Genomic DNA, 22,866 nt, shown 5'->3' with positions numbered 1-22,866 from the left:
AGTTAACTGTGGCGCATTAAAGTTGATCGCAAATTTTGTATTTATGATCAGTGTATTTCCAGGTTGAAGGTTTGCTTTGCACTTTTCTAGACTCAAACACTGACACATTCCCACTTATAAGGATATTCTTGTTCCTCTCCCTTCATGCAACCGTTTAACACACAACTCTTAACTAAACATGCCAGAATGGAAAACATATTTTCATGGGGTCGTTACAAGGGAGGATGTTTGAGTCACTAAAGAGGAGTAAGCAGGAAGTTAAGAGAAACGTCTAAAGGTCAGGAATAATCATGTAAAATATGAACATGGACATACAGTTAAAGTGTGGATAGATGTAATTTTTAGTCAATTTTAAGCACTGAAAATCTTAAATCACTCACTGACATCAGCATGCTAAAGATCGATCTGATTTCCAGTTTTCATGATTGGCATGTGCAGCGTTAGCTACAACACTGCACCGAGATTAAAAAAATAATCTCCTCAGTCCAGTATTTCATTCCGGATTTGAATGTGGAGTTTTGAGAGCATAAATTACCATAAATATGAGAAACAATCAGGACTGGAATACTGCTAATGCAGTTTAAACATGCGATGTTGTGCCAGGCCAGGTCTCCAGGGAATCACTCAGGATCTACAGGCTGACTGCTTCCTGCGAGAAGAAGGAAAAGGCATGGGATTCTAAAGCCCAAATTAAAACTCAATCTAAAATCCTGCCTGACACAACTGGGAGGAGGCGATGGAGCCGGTCCGCTGAGATTTCAGGTGTGCTTCATGACCAAACCCACTTTGATCTCATCAGTGCAAAAGACATTCTGTTAGTTATTTTTTAGTTATTTGTAGCCTTTTAGGCTTCACAGTTTTATAAAGCTTGATTCAAACAAGCAACGTGAACTAAAGTGTTATTTTTCTAATTCTACTGTCATAAACTTCCACATTCAATAGGCCGACTTATACATGTTGACGTACTGTTAAAATGTTAGCCAAAAAAACTGAAGAAATTCAGTCAAAACAACAAAAATTAGTGACACGGTGATATTGTGTTTATCTACCACTATCATGAAGTATAACATCGGACCAAAAATGATTGTACAGTCATGGCCAAAAGTATTGAGAATGACACAAATATTATATTTTCACATGATCTGCTGCCCTCTGGTTTTCATGTGTGTATGTCAGATGTTGTCATCACATACAGAAATACAATTGCAATCATATTATGAGCAACAGTAATGACAGTTAGAATGAGTTAATGCAGCAAGTCAATATTTGCAGTGTTGACCCCTCTTCTTCAGGACCTCTGTAATTCTCCCTGGCATGCTCTCAATCAATTTCTGGACCAAATCCTGACTGATAGCAGTCCATTCTTGCACAATCAATGCTTGCATTTTGTCAGAATTCCTAGGTTTTCGTTTGTCCACCCGTCTCTTGATGATTGACCACAAGTTTTCAATGGGATTAAGATCAGGGGAGTTTCCAGGCCATGGACCCAAAATCTCTATGTTTTGTTCCCTGAGCCAGTTAGATATCACCTTTGCTTTGTGGCAAGGTGCTCCATCATGCTGGAAAAGCCATTGTTCATCACCAAACTGCTCTTGGACGGTTGGGAGAAGTTGCTCTCGGAGGACATTCTGGTACCATTCTTTATTCATGGCTGTGTTTTTAGGTAAGACTGTGAGAGAGCCGACTCCCTTGGCTGAGAAGCAACCCCACACATGAATGGTTTCAGGATGCTTTACAGTTGGCATGAGACAAGACTGGTGGTAGCGCTCACCTCGTCTTCTCCGAACAAGCTGTTTTCCAGATGTCCCAAACAATCGGAAAGGGGATTCATCAGAGAAAATGACTTTACCCCAGTCCTCAGCAGTCCACTCCCTGTACCTTTTGCAGAATATCAGTCTGTCCCTGATGTTTTTCCTGGAGAGAAGTGGCTTCTTTGCTGCCCTCCTTGAGACCAGGCTTTGCTCCAAGAGTCTCCGCCTCACAGTGCGTGCAGATGCACTCACACCTGCCTGCTGCCATTCCTGAGCAAGCTCTGCACTGCTGGTAGCCCGATCCCGCAGCTGAAACACTTTTAAGAGACGGTCCTGGCGCTTGCTGGTCTTTCTTGGGCACCCTGGAACCTTTCTCGCAACAATGGAACCTCTCTCCTTGAAGTTCTTGATGCGATAGATTGTTGACTGAGGTGCAATCTTTCTAGCTGCGATTTTCTTTCCTGTTAGGCCATTTTTGTGCAGTGCAATGGTGACTGCACATGTTTCTTTCGGGGTAACCATGGTTCACAGAAGAGAAACAATGATGCCAAGCACCAGCCTCTTTTTAAAGTGTCCAGTGTTGTCATTCTTACTTAATCATGACAGATTGATCTCCAGCCTTGTCCTCATCACCACCCACACCTGTGTTAATGGAGCAATCACTGAAACAATGTTAGCTGGTCCTTTTAAGGCAGGGCTGCAATGAAGTTGAAATGTGCTTTGGGGGATAAAGTTCATTTTCTAAGCAAATATTGACTTTGCAATTAATTGCTGTCATGCTGATCACTCTTTATAACATTCTGGAGTTTATGCAAATTGCCGTTATAAAAACTGAAACAGTAGACTTTGTAAATATTAACATTTGAATCATTCTCAAAACATTTGGCCATGACTGTATATTTTGAATAGGTTTTTGTTTTGTGAAATAATGTTTGCTTGAACACATCTGGTAAATAAATGTGTTTTATAAAACTGAAGCTGAATGTTTCTGTAGATGTACACCTAAAATAGAAGTTGATTGTAGCGTGGTGTAATAATTGTCAAAAAAAGAAAAAAAATGTGTAAATGTTTTCAGACATTCTTATTGGTTCTGAATATAAAGTTAATGTGTTTGGAAAAATATGTACATCAGATGTGTAAGGCGTTTTGGGGTTTTTTTCATTATGGAAAATTTTGTTTTAAAGTTGCATTTAAGTGAAATGTTGTGTTTTTTCATTTGGGGAAAAAAAGTCAAAAATATTTATTGAGTAAGACTAAATGAAACTCAATGTACAACAAACAAAAACTATTTATTAATCTTACTGGAAGAAAGTGTCAAATAACTTCATTGTAAGGGTAATTCATCAGAAAAAGTTGAAGTTTACTTGATAAAACAGTTTTTATTACAAAAATCCCACTTTAAATTCGTACAAAATTATGTGCCAATCAGGTTAACAATATTGTAATCACTGTTTGCTCAGTAAAACTGTTTACATTATTTATGTATTTTGTTCACTGTATTACTGTGGGAACCACAGCTGGCTTTTTTCCCCCCTCTGTGTGTGTAAAATGGATAATGAACTTTTGGAAGACATAAACAGAAATCGGTTTTTCCTCAATTATGATCCGTAGAGAAAACTGAATCCACTGGTGATGTTTGTTTCCCTCATCTGCCTATAAAACGGTGACTCATTTGTCCCATGTGCCTTTCCATGGCTCTTCCTCATTAGCATTAACTCAAGGAGTTGAATGACCAAGTCAAATGATGTAATCAAGCAACAAAAAAAAAGAAAAAAAGAAGAAAATTTGGTTATTTGCAAAGTTTGGTTACTATGTTTCATTTTTATAGTTTTATTTTCTGGATGAACCTTCACAGAGAAACCACTCTGTGCTTTACTGTCGGTTCCAGAACGAGGATAGCTGCGTTATGTGGTGGGAGGAAGCCTCTGGGCGTTTTGTGGTGAATTAGCATTTCCCCCCATCACAGTGGATTAGCGGGACGTCAGCGGTGAAAACTCCACGCTCGCAAAATTAGCTTTGGGTTTTCAACAAGAAAAATGTTGGAAAACGCGCGCGCGCGCGCGGCACACTGGGAAGGAAACGATATTTAAAAGGCCACAGACCCACCGTCACATAAATGTCTACGTCAAATAAAAGGCTCATGTTTATAAGTTCACGGCTGCCGTGTGCGTCCTCCAGTCGCTGGACCGGCTTTTGTGAAAAGTGACGCGTAAGTGCATTTTGTAGGCGGCAGTCACTTCCAGCCAGGAACATGTTCGAGCAACACCTGTGGTTCCTGAGCAGTCAGCGCCAATTTTTTTCTGATTTCAGGCCTGACCCCTGGCTAGCTTGTATCTAAGGAGCTAAACACAGCTGCTGTGACAATTCATGCAAGTATTAAGTATTTGGGTTCATTTTGTACACAATCTGTAATTTTAAGGATAAATAAGTAAAGATTCAGTGTATTGGACAATCCGTCGTTTATTTAAATTGGGTTTCCGAGCAGCTGAATTGCATCTTTGCCCAAATTTTCCTCTTCTCCAGTTAATATTTGTTCAGAACCGGATAGGTTTTAAACATTTTCATATTTCGTGGCAAAGGCAAATTACACTTTTGCATTTAGTTTTGACTTTACATGACAGATCAATAAAAAAACAAACAACAAAAAAATGCACATAATAGTAAAGTGGGAGAAAAATTAGCCCTGGTTTTCATCCCTTTGTTGTTGTATGGGATTCAGTTTCAGTTCAGCTGCAGCGACTCGCTGCAGAATCTATTGGCAGGATAAATCCGGACTTTATGGAAGAGCAATAAAACAAAAAAGGCCATGAGAATTTCATTTAAGTTTGCCACGAAGAACACATCAAACATGGAAAAGAAGTTGCTTTGATGAGATAAAACTGGAATCATTCCTGGCCTCCATGCAGAGCACTGTTTTGGCAGAGGCTGAGAGTCAATTTGACAATTTATATCTGCACTTCGGATCGACAGTTTTCCATTTTGTCACTTTCTGTTTTCCTACCTTTAAACTCGCCATTTTGTTCCCATACACTTAAATCATTGCATATATATTTATTTTAAATTGTATTTAATAAATAGTGATGACAGTCACTTAAAACTGAAAAATCAGTACTTGACTCCGTTTCCGTATTTGGTCATTTTGATAAAATATGACATCATGAGCCCAGATCAAATCAAAATAACTTAGTATCATCTTCTTCACGTTACTTTTTTAAAAATTATCTGTTGACTCTGCACTGCATTTGTTGTTACTACAAAACCTTAAAGCAGAGCAAATGTAGAAAAATTACTACATAGACTGAAATTACGTAGATTTGCATTGTTGGTACAGAACGTCATGCTGTAAATAAGAAACAATTACATAAGATATGAATAAGATTGTTTATGCGATAAGCTGTTAAAAAAAAAAACACTGCGCCATCATCCTCCAACCACTTCCTGTCTTCATGTTTTGCGGCAGCGGCAACATCTGGTTGTTGATCATGTGACTCATGTGACGCCATGAAAGTTTTTCCACTGCGAGCGACGGCAACTTAAAAGCCACCTCAGCGCCAAAACGCATCGACAAACGAATTTCATTTTGAAAATTCCTGTTTCCATTAAGCAGATTTATTTTCAAGATGTCAAATTGCGCAATTATATTTTTAACGGTGATTTCAACTATGAACACACCCCTTTCAAGGTCAAGCATGTTGGTGGTGCCGTCATGGTGTGGGGACGCCTTTCTTCAGGGCGGAGGCCGCAAACACGGTGGTGGAGAGATGTAAATGTAGCGTTGCAAAGATTTTTCTGAGCACCTGTACAGAAATCTCTAGAAGGATTGCTCCGGTTCTGTTAGCCGTTCGTCTCGTCACGTTCCCGCCGTCAGCCTGTCCTGAGGTGAGTCACTGAGTTTTAATGGATCAGGCACAAACACCGTGAAGCGGCGATCCGTAACATTGCTCCAGTGACCCTGCGGGTGGGGCGTCACTGTGGCGTCACTGTGCAGCTTTATGTTACAAACATTAACCAATGATGTCAGTTTTTATAAGGAAGCAGAAAAAGAAATGACTGGCCACCTTCCGTGAACAGAGACGGATCAGTTGACCTCCGCGGCGGGAGACCCGTAGGGACAGACGAACATTAATGCTGCGTCGCGTTCCGTCTCAGTGCCACAGGGTCAAGGCTGAGCTTATTGTTGCAGTTTTCACATTTTGCCTGGTGCAAAGTGGTGCATGATGGAGAATTAGAAGGAAAATGACGCATGGCTTTTGTAAAAAGAATAGATTTCTCTCTATAGACAGGCTATTAACACTATGAAATGTAGCGCTGCAAATGTAGTGGCATTTTCCCTTATCTTTAATGGTTTTGTGTTTCCTTTTTCTTGTGATGTGTTTTTACTATGATAGTGCTTTGGTCACCTTAGTTGGTTGTTGCTGAGCGCTATATAAATCAATCAAATCAAATCATTTGGAGTTAGGTTCCACAGAAAAGTCAGCAAAAACCCAACCTGGAATTTCTTTCCATTTCACTCTCACTACGCTTGTTTTGGACACCCAACCTGAAATCCCATAAAAATAGTAAATAAAAATGGAGTGATAGTTTGTAACATGACAAGACGTGAAAAGGTCACAGGGGAATGATTGATCGGCGCTCCTGGGAAGATCTCTAGGCGAGCCAAAACGTGCAACCGGAGAGCCCGACTGTGTGCAGAACACTGGAGTAAATCTGCAAACAAAGTGAAGTTCATACTTTCCGAGGCTCTCCTTGAGGGATCCGACCGAAGAGCAACGCGGCGTTTCAACGAGTCGGCAGTAAATAACTTCGGAGCGCGAGTCTGGGACCTGGGGCTCAGCCAAGCAGCTCCCATCGCTCCGGTTGACCTCTAGCTGCAGGGTCAGCCGCTCTGCGTCCATTAATGCTCCTTCTGACACAAAGCCTAGGATCATTTCACACACACACACACACACGCCCACCCCAACAATCTAATGGGTCTGGGTGAACTGTGATCCTAAATGTTACAAAGTGACACATGCCGACTCCTGAGGTAGTTTCCCCGACATGTCTTTGTTTTTCCTCGGGTTTTTGTTACGCTCGACTGCCGGCGTGTTTGTGCGTTCTGCCGCCCGTCGTGCTTCAGTGTGTGTCATGTGGATCTGCTGCATGGGTTGTTGTTTAATGTTCACTGTAGTATGACGCTCCTGTTGTGTCTCTTTTTCTGCGCACAACATCTAAGGCGATTCGTGAAAGAAGCGTGTCCTGGGGGTGATTTCATGTGTGAAAACCTCAAGACGACAAATCTTGAATTGTTCTTTTTACGGGAAATAACGACAAAGCATGCGGAAAGCATTATGAAATAAAATCTTCATTTCGCCGGCTGTCGGGACTGGACAGAAATTGTGAAACCGAGGCACCAAAAAATGGATGCGTCTTTAATTCTTTTCATATAAGAAAACAATTTGTGTCAAAGCAATTAAATTCTGCCATGATAACATGAATACAGTCCAAACAAGTGGATTGTCCTAAAACCTGAAAGCAGCAGTGTTATGTGTTTTCCAGGCACAAAGAGCCATTTTACAGCACAATCAAGTAACTACGTTACCTTCAGTTGTTATAAAATGTTGTATATATGAAATATGACTTAAAAGGAATTTGAGTTTATGATTTAATGCCTTGAAATTGGACCTCTGTCTCTTTAAGAAACTCCTGCTCTTTCTGAAACTCTACGTTCCTTAAGTCATCACAACATGGCTCCCCATCAACCCTTAGCAACGTTTTCACTGAGAAGTAGCTCGTATAATGAGCTCAGATGATTTGCAGTTCTGCCAGGTGTTTGCTAATTGCCTTTGGCTAGTCTGAAGGAGCTGAGTGGGGGAGTCTTTGGGGAGGGCTGCTCTGTGAGGCGGAAAGCTTGGAAACTGCAGCTCCTGAGGAGGAGCTTCGTCCTCGAAGGTGGAGCTAGGTCCATCCAGGTGTTTTCCATAGCTGAATGGTTGCCACGGGAGATTAAAGGATTTCTCAAACATGCGTGAAAGAATCAAGGCAACACTCCAGGTATGTTTTGATGTGAGAAAAACATTGTAACATGATGTAAAGCTCAAAAAAGTGGATCTTACATTATTGACTACAAATGAAAAGCTACAACACTTTGTGGCCATTTTTCTCACGTTTCTGCGATATGGAAACACAAACAGCTGAATAAATGGGAAGCGGAAGCAAGTAGAAAACACCTGAGAGGTGTGGTATGTCTTTGTATTCAGCTCTCCTCTGACGATACGTTGTAGAACCGCCTTTCATTATTAGCGTGTCTCCAGCAGCTCTGAGACCGACACAATGTTACGCAACTGGAACAAGCAGGTCTTCAGAAGTTGCTTGGCATTTTGTTCTAGAGATGTCAAAAATAACTCCTAGATTTTTCAAGTTAGCTCAAGTTAGCTGAGATTGCCTTTGTGATGTTTAATAAAAGGGATAGCCTGGAGCAACGCTCTGTTTTATTTGAGCTTAATTGTAGATTGTTTAACCTCTGGTTCACGTGTGAAAGACAGTTGGTTGAGAAGCTCAACTTGCGGGTCTGAGACATCTTAAAGGACGAATATGTTTGAATGTCATCAGGTGACAGACATCACTAAAAACACCGCATAAATCTACCTAAAGGCAGATAAAACTGGTCCGAGAACAGAGCCCTGAGGTAGACCACGGGGACGTTTAACGGGATCAGGTTTGCGTTATTTGCTGAGACACAGGAGCTTCTGACAGTCAGATAAGCAGAGAAGCGGTTCTCAGTGTCTCACCGTCACAAAGCGGTTGCAGAATTATGTACCGTAAAGCTGAAAAGTTGAAATTAGCATCTTTACAGAGGGAATAGTGAAACGAGGTCCTCCACTCGAGTTGAAGCCACACCCAGACACACCTCCGCCAGTAAACTGAAAACATGTCATGTACTTGTGATGATTATGCCGTTTTCAGTAGCGTGAGCAGTTAAATGGCTTTCTATTAACGCAGCAGTGGCTCGTGTGTGCGGTGGAAACCTTTGAGGGATGTGAGGTAGTTTATTTGTGTTTTGGATTTAATGTTTTAACAGGTGAAAAAAACCGGTTGGTGAAGGATGTAGCATGCTCTTTGTTCTATTAACACAGATTTTTATCTCCTCACAGGGAAGTTAAAAACGCCAGTCATGTATAGTCTGACAGTAAACCACACTGTCTGGTTGTGAAGGGAGTTTTGTGAAACTAAAACGACTGGGAATTTTCTGCTGTCTGATTGCGAATGTGTGTGTGTAAAAGATAAAAGAAATCCATTGGATGTAAATTTTGTTGTGCCTTGTGAAGCAGAATGTGTCGATGTGACTAAATGTTGATACCTTGTAAAGGGAAATGCCAGTGAGTTTCGTCTTTGTGTATTCACAGATGAGAATTTATGCTATCAAGCAAATTTGTACTCGCAAAAAAAATACAAATAAATTTTTTTTTTTCTTCCGTTAAGGTCTGTCTACAGATGGAAAGCAAAAACTACATGTCACCATCTTCCTAAAATAATAGCTTAAGTACTGTTTTGCCAAAAGTGATTCTTTTTTTTTTTTTTTTACAAATTACTCTTCTTCAAAATCACTTTTGACAAAAAAGAAAAAGACAAGTCATTATTTTAGGAAGGCGACGATGGAAAACTCTGCCCTCAAGTTCCTGTGCTTCCATTTGAGTTTCAACTTAAAAGTTCGAATTTCAACCAGGATTTTTAATCCTCTCAGCTGTACTTAACACTGTACTTAAAAAGTCTAAGGAATAGTAAATTGTTCAAAAACAGAGATGGGATGATCACTGCTCCTCTTTTGTTTGGACCTGGGAACGTCTGAGAACAAACGGTAGCTTGACCTCTGTGTTCATGTAGATGTGTAACAGTTAAAGAATATCAAAGCCAACTAAGCTGAATTCATGATTCAGAGGCTAATAGAATCACCTGAAAAGAGAGAATTTAAAGTCATTTTCAGTTCAGCTTCATCTAACAACCTGGAAAAAAAATTGGGGAAACTGACGGAACTCCAAGCTACTGAACCACCTGCGCGCACACCTCCAAATCGCACATACAGTGCGGTCGGTGTGTTGACACTATATATATGGTGATGAACAGTACAATTAACCCTCTCAAGCAGTGGCTTTTTAAGTAACATTATACAATAGTTGTATCGCAACTCAGACGTTAACTTCAGCTTCGCTCCGGTTGACTCTAGAATATTTTTGGATACAGGGGAGTTAATGTCTGTCTCAGTGTCTACAAGGTGTCCACCGTGTTGTTTGACAGTTGTCAAACACCTCATGCAGTTTGTACATTATGTTTGTGTTGATATGCTTTGCTAGCTTCACTCCAAGCATGACCTGGCGCAATAAGAACAAACAGCTCCACTGTTGTCTCATTGTTGCAGACGTGTTGTGTCTTCGTCAGATGCAACTTTCTGTTTAGAGAGTAGACTCTCTAAACAAACTAGTACAACCCTGTACTACCAACCCTGTCATACTGGTAAGGGTCTGTAGAGTCTATGGGTTCCAAGCATGTCCCAAAACACTTGAGCTTATGATTCTAAGCATATAGATATACAAGAGACTAACAGTCTATGGTGTTCTGGAAACAAACCCACTGCAAGAAGAATACGACTAAAAAAAGGATGAAATTAGTCGAGTACAGCAGTATCTCAGATTGTGTAATAGGAATGATGGTTTAGTAGCAACAAACTGCAACTCCAAAACATAAAATAGAGTGAAGAGCTCCAACCAGGATGGGTAAGGTGCTCTGAAACTGAATTTAGACCAGTTTTAACCCACATGTTTGTAATAATCCACTGAATTTAATATTAAAATGTGAAACAGGTAACATAGGAATAATAACCACATAACACACATGCAGCAGGTGCATTGGTGAATGATGCTAGGATGCTGCGATTTCTTAAGTCCCATTAAATTCCCGAGGCAGAAGGAATGTGTAGCGTCTTGTCAAAGTTTTGAGTCTCTCCCGGGGAACCGTCTTGGCCGATCTGAGCTTGAAAGTAGCTGCGTTTTCACTGACCACAAAATTGTGCAATTCCGAAAATAAATTTGCTTAATAGAAAAAAGCCCATTTCTAAGAAAACTCTTGTTTTCAGATCAAGCGTATTGGCTAGGATGCGGTGGGTTTTTTGGCCACATCAAAATTGGTTTATTTAACTGCAATGGAAACACATTTCTCCATCCCACCAGTTAGTAAGCAGCACAAACATGATTATTTGTAGCCACTGGCCTCTTTGGACAATCAGCACTCGGCTCCACAACACGTCTACCGGCTTCACACAGTTCATCAGAAGTTGAGTTTGTCACTTGAATGTGTTGATTCTGTAAAAAAAAAAAAAAAAAAAAAAAAAAATCTCCCATTGCAATTTCCCCAAAACACTGTATACATACATAGATGTTTACAATCTGTTGCCGGCACGATATTTAATGACATGTTGCATGAACAAACATTCACGTGTGATTTTAATGGCATTTCTTATTTAATGGAAACACTGCAATTGTGAGGTTGTGTTTTTTTACAATATCAGTGGAACATCGACAAAGTTTTGGGAACATTGATACGGAAAAGCAGCTACTGAGGGTTAGACTACAGCTGGCTGTCTTTGGACTTCAGCACATCTAGAGACAATCTACATCCTCTCTCCTCGTTCTCAGTCACAGTGTGGAGAGAATCTGTACGTAAATTTTCTAGTCATGCCACAGTTTCTTTACTGGGCGTTTACAGTCCTTCAAATCAGCTAACAAATTTTCCCTCTAAACTGTCCTGTATCTTATTTGAACAGCTCTGACCTTATATATTTTGTTTGTTTGCTGCTTTTCTGGCATGGCTTGTAGCAAATTGGACTTCACAAGTGGAAAAGGTCCGTATCTACGTGTGTGCTGTAGACATGCTGTGATTCTGTATCGTCTCTAAACTGCGGCTTGGCTCAGCTGAAGGAGTATGGAAAAAAAAGTCACTCAGTATTAGCTTAGCAATTTTACCAACAATGGAAAACTATATATTTTTTAAAAAGACACACAAAGTCAAAGCGCACTGTACCATACCATATAATGGGGGGGGGGGGGGGGGGAAACCTGCAATGGGTGCAGAACAGGACAAGGATTATTTATTTTACCTTCCAGCTGCAGGCACTTCAGAACAGAGTAACCCGATACCTGTGCCTGATCCTGGGCAGCAACAGTTCATTGCACAAAGTGAGACAAGCTTAATCCTGCGCATCTGACGTCGGCCAAAGCCATATGAGAGGAGCGAGAGGGTAGCGAACAGGAGAGACGAGAGACAAAAAAAAGCGTAATAAAGGCAAGCTTACAGAGTAGATTATGTGTACATATGTGTGTAGATTAATACCCAATTTATCTGGGTATTAATAGGCTGATGGATAAAGCAGGAACGAGTTTGCAAGAGGAAACTCAGACAGGATGATGTGGTTTACTTTTCTTTCAAAGTTTTTTTTTTTTTTTTTTCCTAAAAACTCAAACAAATCCTGGTGTAGCTTCTAATTGTCCCGTTTCTGCTGGCCGAGTTCCTGACTGCTGCTTTGGATGCTAGAGGACGACGGCTGGAAGATTAAAACTCCCAACAGATAGAGAAAATAATCTCGCCAACTCTCTAAGAAAATCAACATCAACATTTAGTTTCTCTCTTTTAACTACTCTGTGTTGTTATTTATGCAGCTAAACACAAAAAAGTGACAAACACTTTGCTGACACCAACATTTTTTGACATCATGTACATAAATATCTGCTGTATTATCTGTTGAAAGCAAGTATTTATATACACTATGTAAAAAGAAATCTTTTTTTTTCCTCCACTGACAATAATCCTGAATAGATTTTTGAGGTTTAACGTGATTTGGTTTTTGTGCGCGTGTCCTTTCTGGAAATTTTGATATTTATCTATGCTACAATTACAATTTGGAAGAGGTATAGTTAAAAAAACATTTGTGGATTTATTTGAATTCGGCACTTCAAAACAAACTGCTTTCCCTGTGTGCCATCCTTTGGAAGTAAATCAAAAATAAACGACATCAAGAGGGAAAATGTAGGAGTTCAAAAGTCTGGTTCATCCTTCAGGAAATGTTTCAGATTGTTCAAGGCGTTTTCACACCTGATAGTCTGATGACTGGAAACCAAAATTGCAACATTTGCTACAATTTCATCTGGTGCCGTTCGCTTTCACACCGCACTGTCAAACAGACCAAACCCTTTGACAAACCTGTCAAAGGGTTTGGTCTGAAACCACGAGGAGAAGAGCCACGGAGGTTTTCCCACAGACCACCGTGGCCTGCCACTGACCTGAAAACCTGCTGGCGAGTCACAAGCGGTCAATATTTGTCAATGTGATAGGTGTGATCGATACACATCCCTTTCGCACACATGATAAGGAGCTTCGTTACACCTGGGAGCAGGCTCCAGATGACCAGCTAACAATGCTGCTGTTTGCGCCGTTTAAAAGGATTAAGCTCAGATTTAGACGAGGCCAAATCGGTCTTATATTCGAAACTTTATTCAGCAAGCTGCTGTTTGTATCGAAAGATCCAATCAACCAGCCCTCTGATTCTGATTACAAATTCACTCTGATTTTAGTCTCCTTCTCCCCCTTCATTAATGCATAATAAACATTTATTAATGATTTATAAAGTGTTTAGAGATTAATAATTAATAGATTCCATTAAGCACCATGTCGGTAAAGTGCTTTAACATTAGCAGAATTAACTGTTGTCCCGTTTGGTCCATTTACACAGAGAAAAACGTTTGTTTTTAGTAAAACAGACGACAAGCTGAGGTTCCTAATCGTTAGCCTCTCCAATGCTAATGCTAGCCTATCTGTGGTAGTCGTTAGCCAATATGAGTCTATCCATACATGCATGGACAGCAGAAGAATATAATAGGCAATCCAGTGGGTGATCATATGCTAGTCATTAGCTTCCACTAAGCTACCCCAGGCGAGTCTTCCTCTTTTACCAGAGCTGGTTGCTTAGTAACCTGTGCTGGCTTATTAATCAGATCAGTAACTAGCTTCAGAATAGCAACCAGGAAATTGCCACCAGTGGGTGCGCAATAGTCTTAATTTTGGCCATCATTACACCCCGTACCTTTGTGCGCACACTGTAGCCATTATCTAAGAAAGGTCAAAGCACCATGCTCCAAACGGAAATGCACCTAAATTATTTGTGATTATTTTATTTTGCAGTTGTGGAAAATCAAAGAGGTAAGAGAACATCAGGGTAGAAACCGCATCCTGACCAAGAAACACAGCATACATGTCAGGGAGAAAGGTGTAGAAAAGCTAACTGCTGGGTTAGCTTTAAAAAAAACCCAATGAAACAGCCTCTATTTAAACAGCCAAAATCTGATTTCACATCGCATTATCTTTGAAGCAGATCATTTCTCTGGATGGACACGCTTCACAGGTTCTGCTTTGCTGTATCCATTTCAAACTGACATGTATTCTGGACCATATTGCTCTTTTTATGTAAATATCTGTGGAATACCAATTGAACCGGTGCGGGTTAAAGGTTTATAAAGTTGCGTTAGCATGACTTGCTCTGACACCAGAGAGAGGATTTCTACGAGTCACGTGACAACGGGAGATGATGTTTTCCGCTTTTGCTCATATTCAGAGGAACTTGATACACTAGACAGCAGAAAGAGCGACGCTAACGCTAACACCCCAAATGACTTCTACTTCAATTTATCAAGCTCACCCTGCTTCCTTAGGCGTGTGCTGTTTTCCCATCGCCGCTCACATCAAACGGCAACACCAACACTAAACCCATTTATACACACACACACCTCATAAAAGGCCACTCCAAAACACACTGCTGAGTCATAACCAAAAATGGAAAGTTTTCATCTTTGCAGTTATGTTTTTTTTTTTTTTTGATTCTTCATTTCTTACTTTTCATTTCTTACTCACAAAAACACAAACTGAGAAATAGGAAAAAACAGTCATAAAAAGAAACAAAAAAAACAAACAGGTCATTTGTCATCATTTCCCGGTGCCGGTAGCAGTGGACAGAATGAGAAAGTGGGTGGCAGCGGTTTGAGGATGTGATGGTGCATATTAAAAACCTGCAGCTCCACCCAAAACGTGAGAGGGGAGGTGTGGCGCGGAGTCCGGGAGGTGGGGTTAAAGCGGCTCCTGATTGGCTGCCTGACGTGGAAGTGGACGTGAGTTTTGATGTGATGCTGAGAGTCTGGTCAGTGTAGCGAGGCCCGCTGGTCTCACTGGTCCCATGACTCCAGGACAGAAGCCATTCGTTATACAAAGACGGCTACACACCACGCTAAATGAGGCTGAACCAAGAGTCCCACTGGACGGGCGTGTGCGTGTGTGCGAGAGGGTGTGGTTAGGTGTGTCCTGGCGTTTATTGTGGTTCTTCACCGAGTGTAACATGTTAAGGGAGTCTGCTGCTTGTCCTCTGTGTCACGACACCGGACGTTTAAAAGTCATCACAACAAAAAAAAAAATCTCAGAACCGAAAGAAAGGCTGAAGCGAGAAGCAGTTAGCACTCGTAGGTCTGTCCACGCTGGATGTGTTCACTTTGACTGAGCCGCATTTTCCAGAAAAGATGAAACATGTCCCGACAAACTGTTTCAAAAAAGCTCTTAAATCGTAGTACATTCAGTCTCTCTATGAGTAGTGAAGAAATAAATGCTTAATTTGTCTGGAGTTAATTTAAAAAGTAGTTCAGAATTTCGTCAAGTTTTTGTGATTTTTTATTTTCTTTGCAATCAAAACCACTGATTTTATGGTGGGACTTTAGAAATATTTGGCAAGGGATTCTGCTATATTTTTTCCTCATTAGACTCCTTCAAAAATCTACATACAGAAGAAAAAATGAGACAAAAATCAATGGGCTGACAGATTGAACATAAAATCTTCAACCTTCCATTCATCAATAAAATTACTGATAAAGCTGTTTGACCAGTTAAACAGCTTCCTAACGATCACCAACTGCTTTGATGATCTCCACAGTACTGAGACTGGCCTAGTCAAAGTGTTCAATAACACAAACATAAATACAGACTGTGGTTGAACCACAGAGCTGGTTCTATCGGACCTCAGTGCAGCTTTTGACACTGTTAGCCATGACATATTACTGAAACAACTGGAGAGTTGGGTCGGACTCTCTGGTCCAGTACTCAACTAGTTCGAATCTCTGACAGATTAAACATGAAATCTTCAACCTTCAAGAACAGGGATTTTTATTTTTCCAGTAGGTAACTTGTCACAGTACAGTGAACCCTCGTTTTTCGCATTCCAAAAATAACCCGCGATAGGCAAAATCCGCAAAGCAGTAACCTTTATTTTTTTACAATTATTATACAATGAAATACTCCATAATATTTTGAAGCCAAAGAACAAAACCTTTTTACAGGCCCAAACATTTGTTTAACAAAAAGTACTGCATAAGCATTTTTATTTATTTTTTTACAAATAACTACTGTACTGTAAAATAATAATTTTAATACAAACTGAAGGCGGATTCCCGTGCCCGAATTGCGAAGATCAGCACCACCCCATCGCGATCTGAGTTATTGGATTAGAACGGGAGAAAATAAAAAATGATTATGAAAAAAAAACAAAGTACAGTAGGTCAAATAAGATAAGATAAGATTTATTTGTCATTGTCATCAACAGATTACAGAGTCGTTTTTCCCCATAATAAATATGTTTGTATATTACATTTAGTTTGATCTGAACCATTGAGCAAAATTGACTTTTTTTAGCTTTATATCATGTTATAATGTTATTCCCTCATCAAACCAGGAGTGTTGCTTTGGCTCATTCATCCTTGTTTGAGAAATCCTTTATTTTCCCATGGTAACCATTCAGGGGCGCCTAAACGCTTGGTCTCACAAAGCACCTCCTATTGCAGCCTAGCTCCTCCTTGTAGCTCCAGTCTCCGCACCACAGAGCGCCCCTCCCCCACACAGCTCCTCTAGACTAGCGGCGGCGGCAATTAGCAAACACCTGGTGGAACTGCATCACGGAGAAGCATTTCTGTCATGGTGTGCTAAAGAGGGGAGGTGTTGGAAAGGGCAGGAATGTCTTAAAGAGACAGAGGCTAACTTCATGGCGTCAGTTACGGTTATAATGCAAAGCTAAACGTCTTTCAAGTTGTTCTTGATACATCGTTTTCATAACAACTGAAGGCAACATTCAGTTGATTGCGCTATAAAATGGCACTGTGCATGGAAAATACATAAAACACCCAATTTAAAGTGTGACAACCAGCAAAACGAGGAGAAATATTATAGGGGGAGGAAATACTTTCCACAAAGAGAACATTTGAAGACGATACTTCATCATGACTGAGAGTAAGACACGAGGGACGCAACACTAGACGTTTTACAGGATAAAAACAGAGACACGAATACGGCCCAAAGTTTGTTGCAACTATTCTTCATGCTGTCCCCAAGTGGCAGCACCATGGTACCACATGTACCGGTGGAGCGCTGCAGAACAGAGGCAGAAGCATGGTTAAGCCATTAGCTGGCTGAGAAGCCCTCTGATTTATCCCATGACCCTTCAGAAGTAGTTCCAGTCAACTCCATATCCAGCAGTTAGAGCAGTAAAGATGGGGTTTAAACACCAATGCTTTGGATTTTCTGATGTTATAAAACTGTTGTACGATCAGAACAGCTGGACCAGAACCTCTTAGACTGTTACTGCAGTTTGAATCTCTGAATTATTCAGGGGTATTTCTTGTGCAGTTGCAGTATACCTGCTCCGACTTACATAAACGTGTAAAATATTTGCTAATCTAGTGATGTCATTCGGGATGCATGTGTTGATTACAGTGCTTTCTAAAAGTGTTCACACCTCCAGAGATATTTCAAAATCTCAATCTTTTGAGGTACGTTTCTGCTAGCGTGGCAGATCTAATGGCTGACATTTTGGCCCATTCTTTGCAAAACATCTCTAGCTCAGTCAGAGCAGACGGAGGCCATCCGTGAAGATCGATTTTCAAGATCTGCTACAAATTTCCCTTTGGATTTGGGTCTAGGCTTTGACAGGGCCGTTCTGACACAGTTGAAGACGTTTGGATCTAAATGATTCCACTGCGGCTCTGGCTGCTTGGCGTTCTCGTGCTTCTGGAAGGCGGGCCTTCATCCCCGCCTCAAGTCTTTTGAAACGTCTAGCAGGTTTTCTTTCAGGATTGGCGTCTGATTTCCTGTGTCTGCTGAAGAACCTTTTGCCACATTTAGTCACGACAGCCACAAACGTTGATAAACAGATACAGATTTGCAGAGTACAGAGCTAAAAGTTGCTTCTTCAAGAGATTCTTGGGAAATATGCAAAAGAGTCAATCTCCTTTTGCATCAGATTTGATGTAAGACTTGTGTGAGATGCTTAAAGCATCTAACAATGTTTTACAACTATGGGCATGACCAATGCATTTATTTTGATTAAATATGTAGATTTTGATGCATCAATTTTTTTAAACACAATCAAAAGAAATTTCACACAATGCAAAGGTTCCGAGCCGGAACCATTGCATTGTGTTTCTCTTACGCACGTAAATCTGACGCACAAGCAAAATCTGCAAGAAGCAACAATGGATGACAAAGCCACTTTTACTGGCTCACTGGGGCTTCATTTGATTAAAAAAAACAAAGCAATCTGATGAGACGCTGGAAAAGACTGTTGTTACAGTCAGGTTGTGCTAACAGGAGTTAAGTTTGAAATAAATCTCACAGCTACACATGATGCAGCAGCTCAGACGTCTCCAAAGCTAATGTCAGAGTCCACAATTCACTTCTTATTTTCTTTCAAAGAAATTAAATGAATAATCAGGGTTTCCTGAAACACTTGAAAGCTGAACGGGAAGAATATGCCCGAGTAGCAAATTTGAAATAATAATATCTTTGTTGTTGAACGCATATGTTAATCTATTCGATAATTTAGCAACATTTTTTTTTTTTATGTTTATTTGTCCTACCACTTTTTATACCCTAACCTTGCCATAAACATGTATAGAACTTCATTGCTGGTCTCTGTGCTGGTCTTCACGATGCTGTTTGTCCATTTATGTTCTCTAATCAACCTGAGGCCTTCGCAGGACAGCTGTCATCACGCTGAGGTTAGATTATCCACATCTGGAGCACATTTACTAAATAGGTGACATCTGAAGGCATTTGAATTTAACATCAAATTAAAGGCGGAGTCACAATTTACAGTGTTTTCACCTGTAAATAGTTTTTTTTCTTCCTTCCAATCCACAACTATGTTCTAATTTTGTGGCTCAATCACAGAAAATCCAACTGAAATAAATTACAATTAGTTAACACGAAACCCAAACTGTAAACTACAAACACTTGCACAACATGCATCTACGCCTTTATTTCAGAACATCTCTAATGTCAGGCGCAGTTTGTGGATATTTCCCCCTTTTTCTCGTCTGTTTCATCCGACCTCCGATCCCTCATTTGTTATCACCTCAGTGATTTATTCTTCAGGCCCAAATCAGCTCCCGCACACTCCCTTCCTCTCCGCCCACATCTCCAGCTGTTATGCTATTCCTGCTTGCTTCCAGGCCTCCATCTCCATCCCCCCTCCCCCCGGCTGCCCGTCTCTGCCTGCTGCCTGTTTCCTCCATAATAAAGTTAATAAAGGGAGCTAAATGGATTACCCAGATTCCTGTGGCGGCCGGCCCGAGCAGCGCTCCGTCTCATGCTTCCCTCTGTTTACTACAGGGAATCATTCACCGAGCCTTATCGCTTTACACCAACGCTATCCGAGCGGGGGGGCCGTGTAAACACTCGGTCACTGATTAGCAAGGTGTTTACACGGCCCTGAAGTGAATTTCAAAAGTTAAGAGGTGAGGAACTGGAGATTTTAGAGTTTTGGAAAGCGACGGGCCACTTTTATTTTTTTTAATTTTTTTTTTTTTTACTAAAGCAGATCAAACAGAAAATAGACAGGAAGCATCTTTTTAAATGCTTCCCAAATGTTTCCTCTTTAAAAAATAAAACAACAAAAAAAACCCGAAGTGAACCTTACTGCCGGGCCCATATTCCCACCATCAGCCGAGGTTTAATTCCCCTAGCAAACTTCTCCCTCGTCTAATATAAACTAACGAGGCAGATCACTCCGTCGGCCTCTGCCAGACAGTGCATGGGGAACAGCTGACATGCTGTACTTCCATTAAGCGGCACATTCTTGAAGGTTCGGGGTTGTAGAGAGCGGAGCGGCACAAAGTCGGGCTTCCCTAGTCCGCAGCTCTGAGGCACTTCATCTTGTGGCCTTGAGTTGCTTTCTGGGTTATCACTGCTCCGTGTGAAAACAAGAAAACCAAAATGAAAAGTTCACAAGCAATTTGGACACACACACAACATGGTGAATATATCAGCAGAATACAAGTGTATCTTTACCTAAAGGTGTAGGTTTTTTTAATTATTATTATTACATTTGAGCAGGGGTGGGCAACTCCAGGCCTTGAGGACCGGTCTCCTGCAACTTTTAGATGTATCTTTACTTCAATACACCTGGGTCAAATAATGAGGTTCATTAGCAGGACTCTGGGGAACTTGACTGCATTTAGGAAGTGATTCAGCTGTTGGATTCAAGTGTGTTGGACCAGGGAGACATCTAAGAGTTGCAGGACACCGGCCCTCAAGGACCAGGATTGCCCACCCCTGCATTTGAGGGATCTATCACCAGTAGGGACGCTCCAATCAGGTTTTCTGCTGCCGATTCCGATCACCCATGAGGGCCGATCACTGAGAAGATCGATTTTTTTTTTCCAGAGATTATCTGTTTTATGTTAGTGAAAGTTTTATATATCTGAAATCCTGTTTTTTTTAGTTGGTGTGAGAGTTCAACTGCCGGGTGGAGGTTAAGCAGATAGATAGTTTTCTTTATGACAGAAACAGAGTTGATTTTTAATTAAATGCAGGAACGATCAAGCAATTGTTTAAACAGGTTTGCATCATTGGATTACACGCATTCAAAACAGCGGAAACTACTGGTTTGTTGGCGGCTTGGCCCTGACGGTACGGTAAGCATACCCGCATTGTATCGAGATCCCAAACAATCACCATATCGGAGGAAACGGGGCAGAAATGAAAAGTAAATTTGTCAAAGTAAAACCAGCACAACTTAAGCCGTAAAAAAGGAGAACGGGAGGAAACAGAGGTGAGATTGTGGCAGAGAGGCACGAGGGACGCAGGAAAAGAAACGGGATGGAGAGTGTCCCTGAGAATGAGTAAGCACTTCGTACCTGAGAATGAATAAGCGCTTCGTACCTGAGAATGAATAAGCGCTTCGCAGTTCCTCCTGATGCAGTTATCCAACTGGCCCAGAGGCGCAAAGCGCCGGGCATTCTCTACGGCTTCAATCAAGGCAAACACGGTCAAATGAGCTGGCATCCAATGAGCTGGCATACAATCAAGCACTTTTCAAAATGGGAAAAGTGCTTGATTGAGTTTAGATGAGGGATCATTTTGTGAAAAATTGGAAATCAAACTATTTCTGTCTTTATGTTAGTTTAAGTGCATTTGGACACCAATCGGGATGACGCATGAGCGTAAAGAAACCAATCAGATGGATGTAAAGCCTCTCTCATCTCCCTTTACTTTCCTACGCTTAGTCTTTCCTCCTACCATCTTTCAGACATCATCCATGCTGTATATTCATATAACACTTTGGATTAATCAGAACACCTATCCTTCATGACCTCCATCTTTTCTCCACAGTTACAGCTCAGCAAAGTGCCACCGGACTGAAGGTGAAACCTAATTTGGACTTTTAAATTCCTTCAGCCTTGTAGGGTGAAATGATCTAACCGAAGGACCCTGAAGCAGCACTTCGCCACACCGTTCTCTTCTCTCATTGTCACTATACTTTCTGCTGTTCCCTCTTTATTTCTCCAAACATTGTTGCCCCCTCCCCTCCCCCGCTTCCCTCTGCTCTAATTAATTCAGCTGTGGATTCATCACCCAGGGGGGACCCTGCCCAAAAAACACACACACATATAAGGGGATAGTGGAGAGGAATCTGCATTAATTACTTTTCCTCAGCACACACACACACACACACACACACAAAAGAAAAGCTTGAAACAAAAGAAGTGAAGAGAAAGAACATTGACAACAAAAGCACGATAAACAAAATTGTTTACTCTGCCCTCACCTCTGTAGCTGATCCCTCACGGGGTTTGTTTGCTCCCTTTCTACTCTTTTATCATTTTTTTCTTTTCTTGTGTTCCCGCCTCCTCCTCGCGCCGCTTGTTCCCCTTTGATGAAGTTTGAGGGACTTCAGAGGGAAGAACGGGACGCCGAAAATATCCACGGGAGTCCGCCAACCTGCGCGTCCTCCTGTGTGCCGCTAGCATGCGCGGCTAATTGAAACTTAAAAAGCGGTGAAAGATGCTGACCAATCCTGATACAACTGTAACCAACTGGAGGTTTTTGAGCACAGCAGGTGTAGCGGAGACAATTTGATGAGTCAAAAGTACGGCTCAAAGTAGGCCGTGTGGGATGCCTGTTTGTAAAATTAGGTAAAAAAAAAAAAAAAAAATGTATCAGCCTGTCAGAGGACAACAAAAAAAAAGAGTGATCAATTTTCAAAGTCATATATTCACCACGTCATCCATGCATTCACAAATGTCATAGTCCTAAACAAATGATTTAGCTTGCAAATTAAATATTTATTTTTTAAACCATTTGTTTTTGTTACCAGCTAAAAGTTCAGTAATGAGCTAAATATTTAGCTTACTAAAATGTATTAAAGATTTAGTTGTATTTGTTTTCCAAAATAAACATTTAATATCCAAGCTAAATAATATTCAAACTAAATGTTTTCCAAACTAAATATTTAGCTCAGACCTAAATATTTGGCATGCTAACAAAATATTTAGGTCGTTAGCTAAACATTTAGCTTGTTAACTTTGTATTTGGACCAAGCGAAATATGAATGAATGAATGAATGCATGAATTCATATGTCTGTTTATTCAATACTTTTATTCAATACAATTGAAAATCACGGTTATTTTGTCGATATACAGTTTTTAAATTTTTTACTGAGTCCCACCAATGATACAGGGTCTTTTGAAGAGTTTTACTATAATGGAAGCCTTACATTCTTCC

The 22,866-nt window shown here is 40.8% G+C and overlaps 1 long non-coding RNA gene across 1 annotated transcript in view; it reads right to left on the bottom strand.

Moving 5' to 3' along the window:
- The window catches only part of LOC114151701 (uncharacterized), a 69,248-nt gene extending 46,966 nt beyond the window's left edge, over positions 1-22,282 (bottom strand). Inside the window, exon 1 of the long non-coding RNA XR_003596988.1 lies at positions 21,910-22,282. This is a non-coding gene — a long non-coding RNA (uncharacterized LOC114151701). The remainder of the gene's footprint in view (positions 1-21,909) is intronic.
- Positions 22,283-22,866: the final 584 nt, after the last annotated feature.

The sequence above is a fragment of the Xiphophorus couchianus genome, chromosome 10 (genome assembly GCF_001444195.1).
Source record: "Xiphophorus couchianus chromosome 10, X_couchianus-1.0, whole genome shotgun sequence".
NCBI classification, from domain to species: domain Eukaryota; kingdom Metazoa; phylum Chordata; class Actinopteri; order Cyprinodontiformes; family Poeciliidae; genus Xiphophorus; species Xiphophorus couchianus.
Note: the sequence above shows the minus strand (reverse complement) of the source record. Positions and strands in the feature narration are given on the sequence as shown.